The sequence below is a fragment of the Schistocerca cancellata genome, chromosome 2, assembly GCF_023864275.1.
Source record: "Schistocerca cancellata isolate TAMUIC-IGC-003103 chromosome 2, iqSchCanc2.1, whole genome shotgun sequence".
Taxonomy (NCBI): domain Eukaryota; kingdom Metazoa; phylum Arthropoda; class Insecta; order Orthoptera; family Acrididae; genus Schistocerca; species Schistocerca cancellata.
This window is the reverse complement of record NC_064627.1, coordinates 4,891,771-4,908,571: the sequence shown is the minus strand read 5'-3', so window position 1 is coordinate 4,908,571 and position 16,801 is coordinate 4,891,771. Positions and strand designations below refer to the sequence as shown.

Sequence of the window (16,801 nt, the reverse complement as noted above, 5' to 3'; positions counted from 1 at the left end):
AGTCGGGACAAGTCGGGACGGGGACAGGGACAGGGATAGGAATGGTGCGAATGCACTGCAAACTACGCAGACACCTGGTGTGAGGCGAGGCGAGGCGAGGCGAGGAAGCCCATATCGCTACCATTGGGCCCTCCAGCACGACACTGCCACACCCCGCACAGGCCCTCCGCTGAACACCAGGGACAAGATGCGTCCTCCGCTAGTGTCGAAGGCTGCACGCACCCAGCGAATGACAGGGGGTGCAACGAGCAGCAGTGCGTCTCACACACGCGGCGGTGCGCCCGCCAATCGGCCGTCACTCTGCTGGGACGCCGGGCGCGCCTCCCCGCGCCGTCCTCGAGGAACTGGCGGTTGCGGAAGGAAGCGCTTTCGTCAAATGCGGCCGAAAACTAACATTTTGTGTGTTGGGAGAAAAGCCGAACGCGAATTCTGCCGTGCTCCTACATAAGATGAGCGCCAACGGCCATACCATTATGAATACACCGGTTCTCGTCCGATCACCGAAGTTAAGCATTATCGGGCCCGGCTAGTACTTGGATGGGTGACCGCCTGGGAAACCCGGGTGCTGCTGGCTCCCTTCCTGTTTTTTTTTGTTATGTCGCCAGCCCAATTTTCAAACTACCTTTCTGTTGTGACAAAGATGCTTCCTTAAGCCTTTTAAACTACTGTAATGGTACGAAAATGCAGTAATTAACTCAGTTTGAGGGCGAATGTGCTAACCAAGTTTGCCAAGAAGACTATGAAAACGACAAAATAGTACGAATCGGCAGGTATTTTTTGAAATACGTCACCGCCTATTGTTGTGTAGGAGTGTAGAGTTCCAAATTTGATGTGTAACCACGAATTTATTCCTTAGTCGTCTCGTCTCGTCTCGTCTCGTCCCGCAGACGTTTGTCGTGCTTGCGCTGTCATATGGACCACGACCCGAGCGGCAGCGAGCGGCAGTCGAGCAAAGTCGGGACAGGTCGGGACGGGGACAGGGACAGGGATAGGAATGGTGCGAATGCACTGCAAACTACGCAGACACCTGGTGTGAGGCGCGGCGAAGCGAGGCGAGGCGAGGAAGCCCACATCGCTACCAGTGGGCCCTCCAGCACGACACTGCCACACCCCGCACAGGCCCTCCGCTGAACACCAGGGACAAGATGCGTCCTCCGCTAGTGTCGAAGGCTGCACGCGCCCAGCGAATGACAGGGGGTGCAACGAGCAGCAGTGCGTCTCACACACGCGGCGGTGCGCCCGCCAGTTCGGCCGTCACTCTGCTGGGACGCCGGGCGCGCCTCCCCGCGCCGTCCTCGAGGAACTGGCGGTTGCGGAAGGAAGCGCTTTCGTCAAATGCGGCCGAAAACTAACATTTTCTGTGTTGGGAGAAAAGCCGAACGCGAATTCTGCCGTGCTCCTACATTAGATGAGCGCCAACGGCCAAATCATGATGAATTCACCGGTTCTCGTCCGATCACCGAAGTTAAGCATCATCGGGCCCGGCTAGTACTTGGATGGGTGACCGCCTGGGAAACCCGGGTGATGTTGGCTCCCTTCCTGTTTTTTTTTTTGTTATGTCGCCAGCCCAATTTTCAAACTACCTTTCTGTTGTGACAAAGATGCTTCCTTAAGCCTTTTAAACTACTGTAATGGTACGAAAATGCAGTAATTAACTCAGTTTGAGGGAGAATGTGCTAACCAAGTTTGCCAAGAAGACTTTGAAAACGACAAAACAGTACGAATCGGCAGGTGATTTCCGAAATACGTCACCGCCTATTGTTGTGTAGGTGTGTTGAGTTCCAAATTTGATTTGTAACCACGAATTTATTCCTTAGTCGTCTCGTCTCGTCTTGTCTCGTCTTGACCCGCAGACGTTTGTCGTGCTTGCGCTGTCATATGGACCACGACCCGAGCGGCAGCGAGCAGCAGTCGAGCAAAGTCGGGACAAGTCGGGACGGGGACAGGGACAGGGATAGGAATGGTGCGAATGCACTGCAAACTACGCAGACACCTGGTGTGAGGCGAGGCGAGGCGAGGCGAAGCGAGGCGCGGCGAGGAAGCCCACATCGCTACCAGTGGGCCCTCCAGCACGACACTGCCACACCCCGCACAGGCCCTCCGCTGAACACCAGGGAAAAGATGCGTCCTCCGCTAGTGTCGAAGGCTGAACGTGCCCAGCGAATGACAGGGGGTGCAACGAGCAGCAGTGCGTCTCACACACGCGGCGGTGCGCCCGCCAATTCGGCCGTCACTCTGCTGGGACGCCGGGCGCGCCTCCCAGCGCCGTCCTCGAGGAACTGGCGGTTGCGGAAGGAAGCGCTTTCGTCAAATGCGGCCGAAAACTAACATTTTGTGTGTTGGGAGAAAAGCCGAACGCGAATTCTGCCGTGCTCCTACATTAGATGAGCGCCAACGGCCATACCATGATGAATACACCGGTTCTCGTCCCATCACCGAAGTTAAGCATCATCGGGCCCGGCTAGTACTTGGATGGGTGACCGCCTGGGAAACCCGGGTGCTGTTGGCTCCCTTCCCGTTTTTTTTTTGTTACGTCGCCAGCCCAATTTTCAAACTACCTTTCTGTTGTGACAAAGATGCTTCCTTAAGCCTTTTAAACTACTGTAATGGTACGAAAATGCAGTAATTAACTCAGTTTGAGGGAGAATGTGCTAACCAAGTTTGCCAAGAAGACTTTGAAAACGACAAAACAGTACGCATCGGCAGGTGATTTCTGAAATACGTCACCGCCTATTGTTGTGTAGGAGTGTAGAGTTCCAAATTTGTTTTGTAACCACGAATTTATTCCTTAGTCGTCACGTCTCGTCTCGTCCCGCAGACGTTTGTCGTGCTTGCGCTGTCATATGGACCACGACCCGAGCGGCAGCGAGCGGCAGTCGTGCAAAGTCGGGACAAGTCGGGACGGGGACAGGGACAGGGATAGGAATGGTGCGAATGCACTGCAAACTACGCAGACACCTGGTGTGAGGCGAGGCGAGGCGAGGCGAGGAAGCCCATATCGCTACCATTGGGCCCTCCAGCACGACACTGCCACACCCCGCACAGGCCCTCCGCTGAACACCAGGGACAAGATGCGCCTTCCGCTAGTGTCGAAGGCTGCACGCGCCCAGCGAATGACAGGGGGTGCAACGAGCAGCAGTGCGTCTCACACACGCGGCGGTGCGCCCGCCAATTCGGCTGTCACTCTGCTGGGACGCCGGGCGCGCCTCCCCGCGCCGTCCTCGAGGAACTGGCGGTTGCGGAAGGAAGCGCTTTCGTCAAATGCGGCCGAAAACTAACATTTTGTGTGTTGGGAGAAAAGCCGAACGCGAATTCTGCCGTACTCTTACATTAGTTGAGCGCCAACGGCCATACCATGATAAATACACCGGTTCTCGTCCGATCACCGAAGTTAAGCAACATCGGGCCCGGCTAGTACTTGGATGGGTGACCGCCTGGAAAACCCGGGTGCTGCTGGCTCCCTTCCTGTTTTTCTTTTGTTATGTCGCCAGCCCAATTTTCAAACTACCTTTCTGTTGTGACAAAGATGCTTCCTTAAGCGTTTTAAACTACTGTAATGGTACGAAAATGCAGTAATTAACTCAGTTTGAGGGAGAATGTGCTAACCAAGTTTGCCAAGAAGACTTTGAAAACGAAAAAACAGTACGAATCGGCAGGTGATTTCTGAAATACGTCACCGCCTATTGTTGTGTAGGAGTGTAGAGTTACAAATTTGATTTGTAACCACGAATTTATTCCTTAGTCGTCTCGTCTCGTCTCGTCTCGTCTCGTCCCGCAGACGTTTGTCGTGCTTGCGCTGTCATATGGACCACGACCCGAGCGGCAGCGAGCGGCAGTCGAGCAAAGTCGGGACAAGTCGGGACGGGGACAGGGACAGGGATAGGAATGGTGCGAATGCACTGCAAACTACGCACACACCTGGTGTGAGGCGAGGCGAGGCGAGGCGAGGAAGCCCACATCGCTACCAGTGGGCCCTCCAGCACGACACTGCCACACCCCGCACAGGCCCTCCGCTGAACACCAGGGACAAGATGCGTCCTCCGCTAGTGTCGAAGGCTGCACGCGCCCAGCGAATGACAGGGGGTGCAACGAGCAGCAGTGCGTCTCACACACGCGGCGGTGCGCCCGCCAGTTCGGCCGTCACTCTGCTGGGACGCCGGGCGCGCCTCCCCGCGCCGTCCTCGAGGAACTGGCGGTTGCGGAAGGAAGCGCTTTCGTCAAATGCGGCCGAAAACTAACATTTTCTGTGTTGGGAGAAAAGCCGAAAGCGAATTCTGCCGTGCTCCTACATTAGATGAGCGCCAACGGCCATACCATGATGAATTCACCGGTTCTCGTCCGATCACCGAAGTTAAGCATCATCGGGCCCGGCTAGTACTTGGATGGGTGACCGCCTGGGAAACCCGGGTGATGTTGGCTCCCTTCCTGTTTTTTTTTTTGTTATGTCGCCAGCCCAATTTTCAAACTACCTTTCTGTTGTGACAAAGATGCTTCCTTAAGCCTTTTAAACTACTGTAATGGTACGAAAATGCAGTAATTAACTCAGTTTGAGGGAGAATGTGCTAACCAAGTTTGCCAAGAAGACTTTGAAAACGACAAAACAGTACGAATCGGCAGGTGATTTCCGAAATACGTCACCGCCTATTGTTGTGTAGGTGTGTTGAGTTCCAAATTTGATTTGTAACCACGAATTTATTCCTTAGTCGTCTCGTCTCGTCTTGTCTTGTCTCGACCCGCAGACGTTTGTCGTGCTTGCGCTGTCATATGGACCACGACCCGAGCGGCAGCGAGCAGCAGTCGAGCAAAGTCGGGACAAGTCGGGACGGGGACAGGGACAGGGATAGGAATGGTGCGAATGCACTGCAAACTACGCAGACACCTGGTGTGAGGCGAGGCGAGGCGAGGCGAAGCGAGGCGCGGCGAGGAAGCCCACATCGCTACCAGTGGGCCCTCCAGCACGACACTGCCACACCCCGCACAGGCCCTCCGCTGAACACCAGGGAAAAGATGCGTCCTCCGCTAGTGTCGAAGGCTGAACGTGCCCAGCGAATGACAGGGGGTGCAACGAGCAGCAGTGCGTCTCACACACGCGGCGGTGCGCCCGCCAATTCGGCCGTCACTCTGCTGGGACGCCGGGCGCGCCTCCCAGCGCCGTCCTCGAGGAACTGGCGGTTGCGGAAGGAAGCGCTTTCGTCAAATGCGGCCGAAAACTAACATTTTGTGTGTTGGGAGAAAAGCCGAACGCGAATTCTGCCGTGCTCCTACATTAGATGAGCGCCAACGGCCATACCATGATGAATACACCGGTTCTCGTCCCATCACCGAAGTTAAGCATCATCGGGCCCGGCTAGTACTTGGATGGGTGACCGCCTGGGAAACCCGGGTGCTGTTGGCTCCCTTCCCGTTTTTTTTTTTGTTACGTCGCCAGCCCAATTTTCAAACTACCTTTCTGTTGTGACAAAGATGCTTCCTTAAGCCTTTTAAACTACTGTAATGGTACGAAAATGCAGTAATTAACTCAGTTTGAGGGAGAATGTGCTAACCAAGTTTGCCAAGAAGACTTTGAAAACGACAAAACAGTACGAATCGGCAGGTGATTCCTGAAATACGTCACCGCCTATTGTTGTGTAGGAGTGTAGAGTTCCAAATTTGTTTTGTAACCACGAATTTATTCCTTAGTCGTCTCGTCTCGTCTCGTCCCGCAGACGTTTGTCGTGCTTGCGCTGTCATATGGACCACGACCCGAGCGGCAGCGAGCGGCAGTCGTGCAAAGTCGGGACAAGTCGGGACGGGGACAGGGACAGGGATAGGAATGGTGCGAATGCACTGCAAACTACGCAGACACCTGGTGTGAGGCGAGGCGAGGCGAGGCGAGGAAGCCCATATCGCTACCATTGGGCCCTCCAGCACGACACTGCCACACCCCGCACAGGCCCTCCGCTGAACACCAGGGACAAGATGCGCCTTCCGCTAGTGTCGAAGGCTGCACGCGCCCAGCGAATGACAGGGGGTGCAACGAGCAGCAGTGCGTCTCACACACGCGGCGGTGCGCCCGCCAATTCGGCCGTCACTCTGCTGGGACGCCGGGCGCGCCTCCCCGCGCCGTCCTCGAGGAACTGGCGGTTGCGGAAGGAAGCGCTTTCGTCAAATGCGGCCGAAAACTAACATTTTGTGTGTTGGGAGAAAAGCCGAACGCGAATTCTGCCGTACTCTTACATTAGTTGAGCGCCAACGGCCATACCATGATGAATACACCGGTTCTCGTCCGATCACCGAAGTTAAGCAACATCGGGCCCGGCTAGTACTTGGATGGGTGACCGCCTGGAAAACCCGGGTGCTGCTGGCTCCCTTCCTGTTTTTCTTTTGTTATGTCGCCAGCCCAATTTTCAAACTACCTTTCTGTTGTGACAAAGATGCTTCCTTAAGCGTTTTAAACTACTGTAATGGTACGAAAATGCAGTAATTAACTCAGTTTGAGGGAGAATGTGCTAACCAAGTTTGCCAAGAAGACTTTGAAAACGAAAAAACAGTACGAATCGGCAGGTGATTTCTGAAATACGTCACCGCCTATTGTTGTGTAGGAGTGTAGAGTTACAAATTTGATTTGTAACCACGAATTTATTCCTTAGTCGTCTCGTCTCGTCTCGTCTCGTCTCGTCCCGCAGACGTTTGTCGTGCTTGCGCTGTCATATGGACCACGACCCGAGCGGCAGCGAGCGGCAGTCGAGCAAAGTCGGGACAAGTCGGGACGGGGACAGGGACAGGGATAGGAATGGTGCGAATGCACTGCAAACAACGCAGACACCTGGTGTGAGGCGAGGCGAGGCGAGGCGAGGCGCGGCGAGGAAGCCCACATCGCTACCAGTGGGCCCTCCAGCACGACACTGCCACACCCCGCACAGGCCCTCCGCTGAACACCAGGGAAAAGTTGCGTCCTCCGCTAGTGTCGAAAGCTGAACGTGCCCAGCGAATTACAGGGGGTGCAACGAGCAGCAGTGCGTCTCACACACGCGGCGGTGCGCCCGCCAATTCGGCCGTCACTCTGCTGGGACGCCGGGCGCGCCTCCCAGCGCCGTCCTCGAGGAAGTGGCGGTTGCGGAAGGAAGCGCTTTCGTCAAATGCGGCCGAAAACTAACATTTTGTGTGTTGGGAGAAAAGCCGAACGCGAATTCTGCCGTGCTCCTACATTAGATGAGCGCCAACGGCCATACCATGATGAATACACCGGTTCTCGTCCGATCACCGAAGTTAAGCATCATCGGGCCCGGCTAGTACTTGGATGGGTGACCGCCTGGGAAACCCGGGTGCTGTTGGCTCCCTTCCCGTTTTTTTTTTAGTTATGTCGCCAGCCCAATTTTCAAACTACCTTTCTGTTGTGACAAAGATGCTTCCTTAAGCCTTTTAAACTACTGTAATGGTACGAAAATGCAGTAATTAACTCAGTTTGAGGGAGAATGTGCTAACCAAGTTTGCCAAGAAGACTTTGAAAACGACAAAACAGTACGAATCGGCAGGTGATTTCTGAAATACGTCACCGCCTATTGTTGTGTAGGTGTGTTGAGTTCCAAATTTGATTTGTAACCACGAATTTATTCCTTAGTCGTCTCGTCTCGTCTTGTCTCGTCTCGACCCGCAGACGTTTGTCGTGCTTGCGCTGTCATATGGACCACGACCCGAGCGGCAGCGAGCAGCAGTCGAGCAAAGTCGGGACAAGTCGGGACGGGGACAGGGACAGGGATAGGAATGGTGCGAATGCACTGCAAACTACGCAGACACCTGGTGTGAGGCGAGGCGAGGCGAGGCGAAGCGAGGCGCGGCGAGGAAGCCCACATCGCTACCAGTGGGCCCTCCAGCACGACACTGCCACACCCCGCACAGGCCCTCCGCTGAACACCAGGGACAAGATGCGCCTTCCGCTAGTGTCGAAGGCTGCACGCGCCCAGCGAATGACAGGGGGTGCAACGAGCAGCAGTGCGTCTCACACACGCGGCGGTGCGCCCGCCAATTCGGCCGTCACTCTGCTGGGACGCCGGGCGCGCCTCCCCGCGCCGTCCTCGAGGAACTGGCGGTTGCGGAAGGAAGCGCTTTCGTCAAATGCGGCCGAAAACTAACATTTTGTGTGTTGGGAGAAAAGCCGAACGCGAATTCTGCCGTACTCTTACATTAGTTGAGCGCCAACGGCCATACCATGATGAATACACTGGTTCTCGTCCGATCACCGAAGTTAAGCAACATCGGGCCCGGCTAGTACTTGGATGGGTGACCGCCTGGAAAACCCGGGTGCTGCTGGCTCCCTTCCTGTTTTTCTTTTGTTATGTCGCCAGCCCAATTTTCAAACTACCTTTCTGTTGTGACAAAGATGCTTTCTTAAGCGTTTTAAACTACTGTAATGGTACGAAAATGCAGTAATTAACTCAGTTTGAGGGAGAATGTGCTAACCAAGTTTGCCAAGAAGACTTTGAAAACGAAAAAACAGTACGAATCGGCAGGTGATTTCTGAAATACGTCACCGCCTATTGTTGTGTAGGAGTGTAGAGTTACAAATTTGATTTGTAACCACGAATTTATTCCTTAGTCGTCTCGTCTCGTCTCGTCTCGTCTCGTCCCGCAGACGTTTGTCGTGCTTGCGCTGTCATATGGACCACGACCCGAGCGGCAGCGAGCGGCAGTCGATCAAAGTCGGGACAAGTCGGGACGGGGACAGGGACAGGGATAGGAATGGTGCGAATGCACTGCAAACTACGCAGACACCTGGTGTGAGGCGAGGCGAGGCGAGGCGAGGAAGCCCACATCGCTACCAGTGGGCCCTCCAGCACGACACTGCCACACCCCGCACAGGCCCTCCGCTGAACACCAGGGACAAGATGCGTCCTCCGCTAGTGTCGAAGGCTGCACGCGCCCAGCGAATGACAGGGGGTGCAACGAGCAGCAGTGCGTCTCACACACGCGGCGGTGCGCCCGCCAATTCGGCCGTCACTCTGCTGGGACGCCGGGCGCGCCTCTCCGCGCCGTCCTCGAGGAACTGGCGGTTGCGGAAGGAAGCGCTTTCGTCAAATGCGGCCGAAAACTAACATTTTGTGTGTTGGGAGAAAAGCCGAACGAGAATTCTGCCGTGCTCCTACATTAGATGAGCGCCAAAGGCCATACCATGATGAATACACCGGATCTCGTCCCATCACCGAAGTTAAGCATCATCGGGCCCGGCTAGTACTTGGATGGGTGACCGCCTGGGAAACCCGGGTGCTGCTGGCTCCCTTCCTGTTTTTTTTTTTTTGTTATGTCGCCAGCCCAATTTTCAAACTACCTTTCTGTTGTGACAAAGATGCTTCCTTAAGCCTTTTAAACTACTGTAATGGTACGAAAATGCAGTAATTAACTCAGTTTGAGGGAGAATGTGCTAACCAAGTTTGCCAAGACGACTTTGAAAACGACAAAACAGTACGAATCGGAAGGTGATTTCTGAAATACGTCACCGCCTATTGTTGTGTAGGAGTGTAGAGTTCCAAATTTGATTTGTAACCACGAATTTATTCCTTAGTCGTCTCGTCTCGTCTCGTCTCGTCTCGTCCCGCAGACGTTTGTCGTGCTTGCGCTGTCATATGGACCACGACCCGAGCGGCAGCGAGCGGCAGTCGAGCATAGTCGGGACAAGTCGGGACGGGGACAGGGACAGGGATAGGAATGGTGCGAATGCACTGCAAACTACGCAGACACCTGGTGTGAGGCGAGGCGAGGCGAGGCGAGGAAGCCCACATCGCTACCAGTGGGCCCTCCAGCACGACACTGCCACACCCCGCACAGGCCCTCCGCTGAACACCAGGGACAAGATGCGTCCTCCGCTAGTGTCGAAGGCTGCACGCGCCCAGCGAATGACAGGGGGTGCAACGAGCAGCAGTGCGTCTCACACACGCGGCGGTGCGCCCGCCAATTCGGCCGTCACTCTGCTGGGACGCCGGGCGCGCCTCCCCGCGCCGTCCTCGAGGAACTGGCGGTTGCGGAAGGAAGCGCTTTCGTCAAATGCGGCCGAAAACTAACATTTTCTGTGTTGGGAGAAAAGCCGAACGCGAATTCTGCCGTGCTCCTACATTAGATGAGCGCCAACGGCCATACCATGATGAATTCACCGGTTCTCGTCCGATCACCGAAGTTAAGCATCATCGGGCCCGGCTAGTACTTGGATGGGTGACCGCCTGGGAAACCCGGGTGATGTAGGCTCCCTTCCTGTTTTTTTTTTGTTATGTCGCCAGCCCAATTTTCAAACTACCTTTCTGTTGTGACAAAGATGCTTCCTTAAGCCTTTTAAACTACTGTAATGGTACGAAAATGCAGTAATTAACTCAGTTTGAGGGAGAATGTGCCAACCAAGTTTGCCAAGAAGACTTTGAAAACGACAAAACAGTACGAATCGGCAGGTGATTTCTGAAATACGTCACCGCCTATTGTTGTGTAGGTGTGTTGAGTTCCAAATTTGATTTGTAACCACGAATTTATTCCTTAGTCGTCTCGTCTCGTCTTTTCTCGTCTCGACCCGCAGACGTTTGTCGTGCTTGCGCTGTCATATGGACCACGACCCGAGCGGCAGCGAGCGGCAGTCGAGCAAAGTCGGGACAAGTCGGGACGGGGACAGGGACAGGGATAGGAATGGTGCGAATGCACTGCAAACAACGCAGACACCTGGTGTGAGGCGAGGCGAGGCGAGGCGAGGCGCGGCGAGGAAGCCCACATCGCTACCAGTGGGCCCTCCAGCACGACACTGCCACACCCCGCACAGGCCCTCCGCTGAACACCAGGGAAAAGTTGCGTCCTCCGCTAGTGTCGAAAGCTGAACGTGCCCAGCGAATTACAGGGGGTGCAACGAGCAGCAGTGCGTCTCACACACGCGGCGGTGCGCCCGCCAATTCGGCCGTCACTCTGCTGGGACGCCGGGCGCGCCTCCCAGCGCCGTCCTCGAGGAAGTGGCGGTTGCGGAAGGAAGCGCTTTCGTCAAATGCGGCCGAAAACTAACATTTTGTGTGTTGGGAGAAAAGCCGAACGCGAATTCTGCCGTGCTCCTACATTAGATGAGCGCCAACGGCCATACCATGATGAATACACCGGTTCTCGTCCGATCACCGAAGTTAAGCATCATCGGGCCCGGCTAGTACTTGGATGGGTGACCGCCTGGGAAACCCGGGTGCTGTTGGCTCCCTTCCCGTTTTTTTTTTAGTTATGTCGCCAGCCCAATTTTCAAACTACCTTTCTGTTGTGACAAAGATGCTTCCTTAAGCCTTTTAAACTACTGTAATGGTACGAAAATGCAGTAATTAACTCAGTTTGAGGGAGAATGTGCTAACCAAGTTTGCCAAGAAGACTTTGAAAACGACAAAACAGTACGAATCGGCAGGTGATTTCTGAAATACGTCACCGCCTATTGTTGTGTAGGTGTGTTGAGTTCCAAATTTGATTTGTAACCACGAATTTATTCCTTAGTCGTCTCGTCTCGTCTTGTCTCGTCTCGACCCGCAGACGTTTGTCGTGCTTGCGCTGTCATATGGACCACGACCCGAGCGGCAGCGAGCAGCAGTCGAGCAAAGTCGGGACAAGTCGGGACGGGGACAGGGACAGGGATAGGAATGGTGCGAATGCACTGCAAACTACACAGACACCTGGTGTGAGGCGAGGCGAGGCGAGGCGAGGAAGCCCACATCGCTACCAGTGGGCCCTCCAGCACGACACTGCCACACCCCGCACAGGCCCTCCGCTGAACACCAGGGACAAGATGCGTCCTCCGCTAGTGTCGAAGGCTGCACGCGCCCAGCGAATGACAGGGGGTGCAACGAGCAGCAGTGCGTCTCACACACGCGGCGGTGCGCCCGCCAATTCGGCCGTCACTCTGCTGGGACGCCGGGCGCGCCTCTCCGCGCCGTCCTCGAGGAACTGGCGGTTGCGGAAGGAAGCGCTTTCGTCAAATGCGGCCGAAAACTAACATTTTGTGTGTTGGGAGAAAAGCCGAACGAGAATTCTGCCGTGCTCCTACATTAGATGAGCGCCAAAGGCCATACCATGATGAATACACCGGATCTCGTCCCATCACCGAAGTTAAGCATCATCGGGCCCGGCTAGTACTTGGATGGGTGACCGCCTGGGAAACCCGGGTGCTGCTGGCTCCCTTCCTGTTTTTTTTTTTTTGTTATGTCGCCAGCCCAATTTTCAAACTACCTTTCTGTTGTGACAAAGATGCTTCCTTAAGCCTTTTAAACTACTGTAATGGTACGAAAATGCAGTAATTAACTCAGTTTGAGGGAGAATGTGCTAACCAAGTTTGCCAAGACGACTTTGAAAACGACAAAACAGTACGAATCGGAAGGTGATTTCTGAAATACGTCACCGCCTATTGTTGTGTAGGAGTGTAGAGTTCCAAATTTGATTTGTAACCACGAATTTATTCCTTAGTCGTCTCGTCTCGTCTCGTCTCGTCTCGTCCCGCAGACGTTTGTCGTGCTTGCGCTGTCATATGGACCACGACCCGAGCGGCAGCGAGCGGCAGTCGAGCATAGTCGGGACAAGTCGGGACGGGGACAGGGACAGGGATAGGAATGGTGCGAATGCACTGCAAACTACGCAGACACCTGGTGTGAGGCGAGGCGAGGCGAGGCGAGGAAGCCCACATCGCTACCAGTGGGCCCTCCAGCACGACACTGCCACACCCCGCACAGGCCCTCCGCTGAACACCAGGGACAAGATGCGTCCTCCGCTAGTGTCGAAGGCTGCACGCGCCCAGCGAATGACAGGGGGTGCAACGAGCAGCAGTGCGTCTCACACACGCGGCGGTGCGCCCGCCAATTCGGCCGTCACTCTGCTGGGACGCCGGGCGCGCCTCCCCGCGCCGTCCTCGAGGAACTGGCGGTTGCGGAAGGAAGCGCTTTCGTCAAATGCGGCCGAAAACTAACATTTTCTGTGTTGGGAGAAAAGCCGAACGCGAATTCTGCCGTGCTCCTACATTAGATGAGCGCCAACGGCCATACCATGATGAATTCACCGGTTCTCGTCCGATCACCGAAGTTAAGCATCATCGGGCCCGGCTAGTACTTGGATGGGTGACCGCCTGGGAAACCCGGGTGATGTAGGCTCCCTTCCTGTTTTTTTTTTGTTATGTCGCCAGCCCAATTTTCAAACTACCTTTCTGTTGTGACAAAGATGCTTCCTTAAGCCTTTTAAACTACTGTAATGGTACGAAAATGCAGTAATTAACTCAGTTTGAGGGAGAATGTGCCAACCAAGTTTGCCAAGAAGACTTTGAAAACGACAAAACAGTACGAATCGGCAGGTGATTTCTGAAATACGTCACCGCCTATTGTTGTGTAGGTGTGTTGAGTTCCAAATTTGATTTGTAACCACGAATTTATTCCTTAGTCGTCTCGTCTCGTCTTTTCTCGTCTCGACCCGCAGACGTTTGTCGTGCTTGCGCTGTCATATGGACCACGACCCGAGCGGCAGCGAGCGGCAGTCGAGCAAAGTCGGGACAAGTCGGGACGGGGACAGGGACAGGGATAGGAATGGTGCGAATGCACTGCAAACAACGCAGACACCTGGTGTGAGGCGAGGCGAGGCGAGGCGAGGCGCGGCGAGGAAGCCCACATCGCTACCAGTGGGCCCTCCAGCACGACACTGCCACACCCCGCACAGGCCCTCCGCTGAACACCAGGGAAAAGTTGCGTCCTCCGCTAGTGTCGAAAGCTGAACGTGCCCAGCGAATTACAGGGGGTGCAACGAGCAGCAGTGCGTCTCACACACGCGGCGGTGCGCCCGCCAATTCGGCCGTCACTCTGCTGGGACGCCGGGCGCGCCTCCCAGCGCCGTCCTCGAGGAAGTGGCGGTTGCGGAAGGAAGCGCTTTCGTCAAATGCGGCCGAAAACTAACATTTTGTGTGTTGGGAGAAAAGCCGAACGCGAATTCTGCCGTGCTCCTACATTAGATGAGCGCCAACGGCCATACCATGATGAATACACCGGTTCTCGTCCGATCACCGAAGTTAAGCATCATCGGGCCCGGCTAGTACTTGGATGGGTGACCGCCTGGGAAACCCGGGTGCTGTTGGCTCCCTTCCCGTTTTTTTTTTAGTTATGTCGCCAGCCCAATTTTCAAACTACCTTTCTGTTGTGACAAAGATGCTTCCTTAAGCCTTTTAAACTACTGTAATGGTACGAAAATGCAGTAATTAACTCAGTTTGAGGGAGAATGTGCTAACCAAGTTTGCCAAGAAGACTTTGAAAACGACAAAACAGTACGAATCGGCAGGTGATTTCTGAAATACGTCACCGCCTATTGTTGTGTAGGTGTGTTGAGTTCCAAATTTGATTTGTAACCACGAATTTATTCCTTAGTCGTCTCGTCTCGTCTTGTCTCGTCTCGACCCGCAGACGTTTGTCGTGCTTGCGCTGTCATATGGACCACGACCCGAGCGGCAGCGAGCAGCAGTCGAGCAAAGTCGGGACAAGTCGGGACGGGGACAGGGACAGGGATAGGAATGGTGCGAATGCACTGCAAACTACGCAGACACCTGGTGTGAGGCGAGGCGAGGCGAGGCGAGGAAGCCCACATCGCTACCAGTGGGCCCTCCAGCACGACACTGCCACACCCCGCACAGGCCCTCCGCTGAACACCAGGGACAAGATGCGTCCTCCGCTAGTGTCGAAGGCTGCACGCGCCCAGCGAATGACAGGGGGTGCAACGAGCAGCAGTGCGTCTCACACACGCGGCGGTGCGCCCGCCAATTCGGCCGTCACTCTGCTGGGACGCCGGGCGCGCCTCTCCGCGCCGTCCTCGAGGAACTGGCGGTTGCGGAAGGAAGCGCTTTCGTCAAATGCGGCCGAAAACTAACATTTTGTGTGTTGGGAGAAAAGCCGAACGAGAATTCTGCCGTGCTCCTACATTAGATGAGCGCCAAAGGCCATACCATGATGAATACACCGGATCTCGTCCCATCACCGAAGTTAAGCATCATCGGGCCCGGCTAGTACTTGGATGGGTGACCGCCTGGGAAACCCGGGTGCTGCTGGCTCCCTTCCTGTTTTTTTTTTTTTGTTATGTCGCCAGCCCAATTTTCAAACTACCTTTCTGTTGTGACAAAGATGCTTCCTTAAGCCTTTTAAACTACTGTAATGGTACGAAAATGCAGTAATTAACTCAGTTTGAGGGAGAATGTGCTAACCAAGTTTGCCAAGACGACTTTGAAAACGACAATACAGTACGAATCGGAAGGTGATTTCTGAAATACGTCACCGCCTATTGTTGTGTAGGAGTGTAGAGTTCCAAATTTGATTTGTAACCACGAATTTATTCCTTAGTCGTCTCGTCTCGTCTCGTCTCGTCTCGTCCCGCAGACGTTTGTCGTGCTTGCGCTGTCATATGGACCACGACCCGAGCGGCAGCGAGCGGCAGTCGAGCATAGTCGGGACAAGTCGGGACGGGGACAGGGACAGGGATAGGAATGGTGCGAATGCCCTGCAAACTACGCAGACACCTGGTGTGAGGCGAGGCGAGGCGAGGCGAGGAAGCCCACATCGCTACCAGTGGGCCCTCCAGCACGACACTGCCACACCCCGCACAGGCCCTCCGCTGAACACCAGGGACAAGATGCGTCCTCCGCTAGTGTCGAAGGCTGCACGCGCCCAGCGAATGACAGGGGGTGCAACGAGCAGCAGTGCGTCTCACACACGCGGCGGTGCGCCCGCCAATTCGGCCGTCACTCTGCTGGGACGCCGGGCGCGCCTCCCCGCGCCGTCCTCGAGGAACTGGCGGTTGCGGAAGGAAGCGCTTTCGTCAAATGCGGCCGAAAACTAACAGTTTCTGTGTTGGGAGAAAAGCCGAACGCGAATTCTGCCGTGCTCCTACATTAGATGAGCGCCAACGGCCATACCATGATGAATTCACCGGTTCTCGTCCGATCACCGAAGTTAAGCATCTTCGGGCCCGGCTAGTACTTGGATGGGTGACCGCCTGGGAAACCCGGGTGATGTAGGCTCCCTTCCTGTTTTTTTTTTGTTATGTCGCCAGCCCAATTTTCAAACTACCTTTCTGTTGTGACAAAGATGCTTCCTTAAGCCTTTTAAACTACTGTAATGGTACGAAAATGCAGTAATTAACTCAGTTTGAGGGAGAATGTGCCAACCAAGTTTGCCAAGAAGACTTTGAAAACGACAAAACAGTACGAATCGGCAGGTGATTTCTGAAATACGTCACCGCCTATTGTTGTGTAGGTGTGTTGAGTTCCAAATTTGATTTGTAACCACGAATTTATTCCTTAGTCGTCTCGTCTCGTCTTTTCTCGTCTCGACCCGCAGACGTTTGTCGTGCTTGCGCTGTCATATGGACCACGACCCGAGCGGCAGCGAGCGGCAGTCGAGCAAAGTCGGGACAAGTCGGGACGGGGACAGGGACAGGGATAGGAATGGTGCGAATGCACTGCAAACAACGCAGACACCTGGTGTGAGGCGAGGCGAGGCGAGGCGAGGCGCGGCGAGGAAGCCCACATCGCTACCAGTGGGCCCTCCAGCACGACACTGCCACACCCCGCACAGGCCCTCCGCTGAACACCAGGGACAAGATGCGTCCTCCGCTAGTGTCGAAGGCTGCACGCGCCCAGCGAATGACAGGGGGTGCAACGAGCAGCAGTGCGTCTCACACACGCGGCGGTGCGCCCGCCAATTCGGCCGTCACTCTGCTGGGACGCCGGGCGCGCCTCTCCGCGCCGTCCTCGAGGAACTGGCGGTTGCGGAAGGAAGCGCTTTCGTCAAATGCGGCCGAAAACTAACATTTTGTG

General features: G+C 55.1%; 14 non-coding genes and 3 pseudogenes across 14 annotated transcripts; all 17 read left to right on the top strand.

Moving 5' to 3' along the window:
• Positions 1–455: 455 nt before the first annotated feature.
• LOC126163908 (5S ribosomal RNA) lies at positions 456–574 on the top strand. Its single transcript, XR_007535329.1, has one exon. It is a non-coding gene; the product is annotated as a 5S ribosomal RNA (ribosomal RNA).
• Positions 575–1,414: 840 nt separating this feature from the next.
• LOC126163971 (5S ribosomal RNA) lies at positions 1,415–1,533 on the top strand. Its single transcript, XR_007535390.1, has one exon. It is a non-coding gene; the product is annotated as a 5S ribosomal RNA (ribosomal RNA).
• An 857-nt stretch (positions 1,534–2,390) lies between these two features.
• LOC126163942 (5S ribosomal RNA) lies at positions 2,391–2,509 on the top strand. Its single transcript, XR_007535362.1, has one exon. It is a non-coding gene; the product is annotated as a 5S ribosomal RNA (ribosomal RNA).
• An 831-nt stretch (positions 2,510–3,340) lies between these two features.
• On the top strand, positions 3,341–3,459 carry LOC126163980 (5S ribosomal RNA). Its single transcript, XR_007535398.1, has one exon. It is a non-coding gene; the product is annotated as a 5S ribosomal RNA (ribosomal RNA).
• An 841-nt stretch (positions 3,460–4,300) lies between these two features.
• On the top strand, positions 4,301–4,419 carry LOC126163912 (5S ribosomal RNA). The gene has a single exon (XR_007535333.1). It is a non-coding gene; the product is annotated as a 5S ribosomal RNA (ribosomal RNA).
• An 857-nt stretch (positions 4,420–5,276) lies between these two features.
• LOC126163941 (5S ribosomal RNA) lies at positions 5,277–5,395 on the top strand. Its single transcript, XR_007535361.1, has one exon. It is a non-coding gene; the product is annotated as a 5S ribosomal RNA (ribosomal RNA).
• Positions 5,396–6,227: 832 nt separating this feature from the next.
• LOC126163969 (5S ribosomal RNA) lies at positions 6,228–6,346 on the top strand. Its single transcript, XR_007535388.1, has one exon. It is a non-coding gene; the product is annotated as a 5S ribosomal RNA (ribosomal RNA).
• Positions 6,347–7,197: 851 nt separating this feature from the next.
• LOC126163708 (5S ribosomal RNA) lies at positions 7,198–7,316 on the top strand. Its single transcript, XR_007535286.1, has one exon. It is a non-coding gene; the product is annotated as a 5S ribosomal RNA (ribosomal RNA).
• Positions 7,317–8,173: 857 nt separating this feature from the next.
• On the top strand, positions 8,174–8,292 carry LOC126163978 (5S ribosomal RNA). Its single transcript, XR_007535396.1, has one exon. It is a non-coding gene; the product is annotated as a 5S ribosomal RNA (ribosomal RNA).
• An 841-nt stretch (positions 8,293–9,133) lies between these two features.
• On the top strand, positions 9,134–9,252 carry LOC126164003 (5S ribosomal RNA; annotated as a pseudogene).
• An 844-nt stretch (positions 9,253–10,096) lies between these two features.
• LOC126163947 (5S ribosomal RNA) lies at positions 10,097–10,215 on the top strand. Its single transcript, XR_007535367.1, has one exon. It is a non-coding gene; the product is annotated as a 5S ribosomal RNA (ribosomal RNA).
• An 851-nt stretch (positions 10,216–11,066) lies between these two features.
• On the top strand, positions 11,067–11,185 carry LOC126163593 (5S ribosomal RNA). The gene has a single exon (XR_007535273.1). It is a non-coding gene; the product is annotated as a 5S ribosomal RNA (ribosomal RNA).
• Positions 11,186–12,027: 842 nt separating this feature from the next.
• On the top strand, positions 12,028–12,146 carry LOC126164002 (5S ribosomal RNA; annotated as a pseudogene).
• An 844-nt stretch (positions 12,147–12,990) lies between these two features.
• Positions 12,991–13,109, top strand: LOC126163946 (5S ribosomal RNA). Its single transcript, XR_007535366.1, has one exon. It is a non-coding gene; the product is annotated as a 5S ribosomal RNA (ribosomal RNA).
• Positions 13,110–13,960: 851 nt separating this feature from the next.
• On the top strand, positions 13,961–14,079 carry LOC126163478 (5S ribosomal RNA). The gene has a single exon (XR_007535261.1). It is a non-coding gene; the product is annotated as a 5S ribosomal RNA (ribosomal RNA).
• An 842-nt stretch (positions 14,080–14,921) lies between these two features.
• On the top strand, positions 14,922–15,040 carry LOC126164000 (5S ribosomal RNA; annotated as a pseudogene).
• Positions 15,041–15,884: 844 nt separating this feature from the next.
• LOC126163966 (5S ribosomal RNA) lies at positions 15,885–16,003 on the top strand. Its single transcript, XR_007535385.1, has one exon. It is a non-coding gene; the product is annotated as a 5S ribosomal RNA (ribosomal RNA).
• Positions 16,004–16,801: the final 798 nt, after the last annotated feature.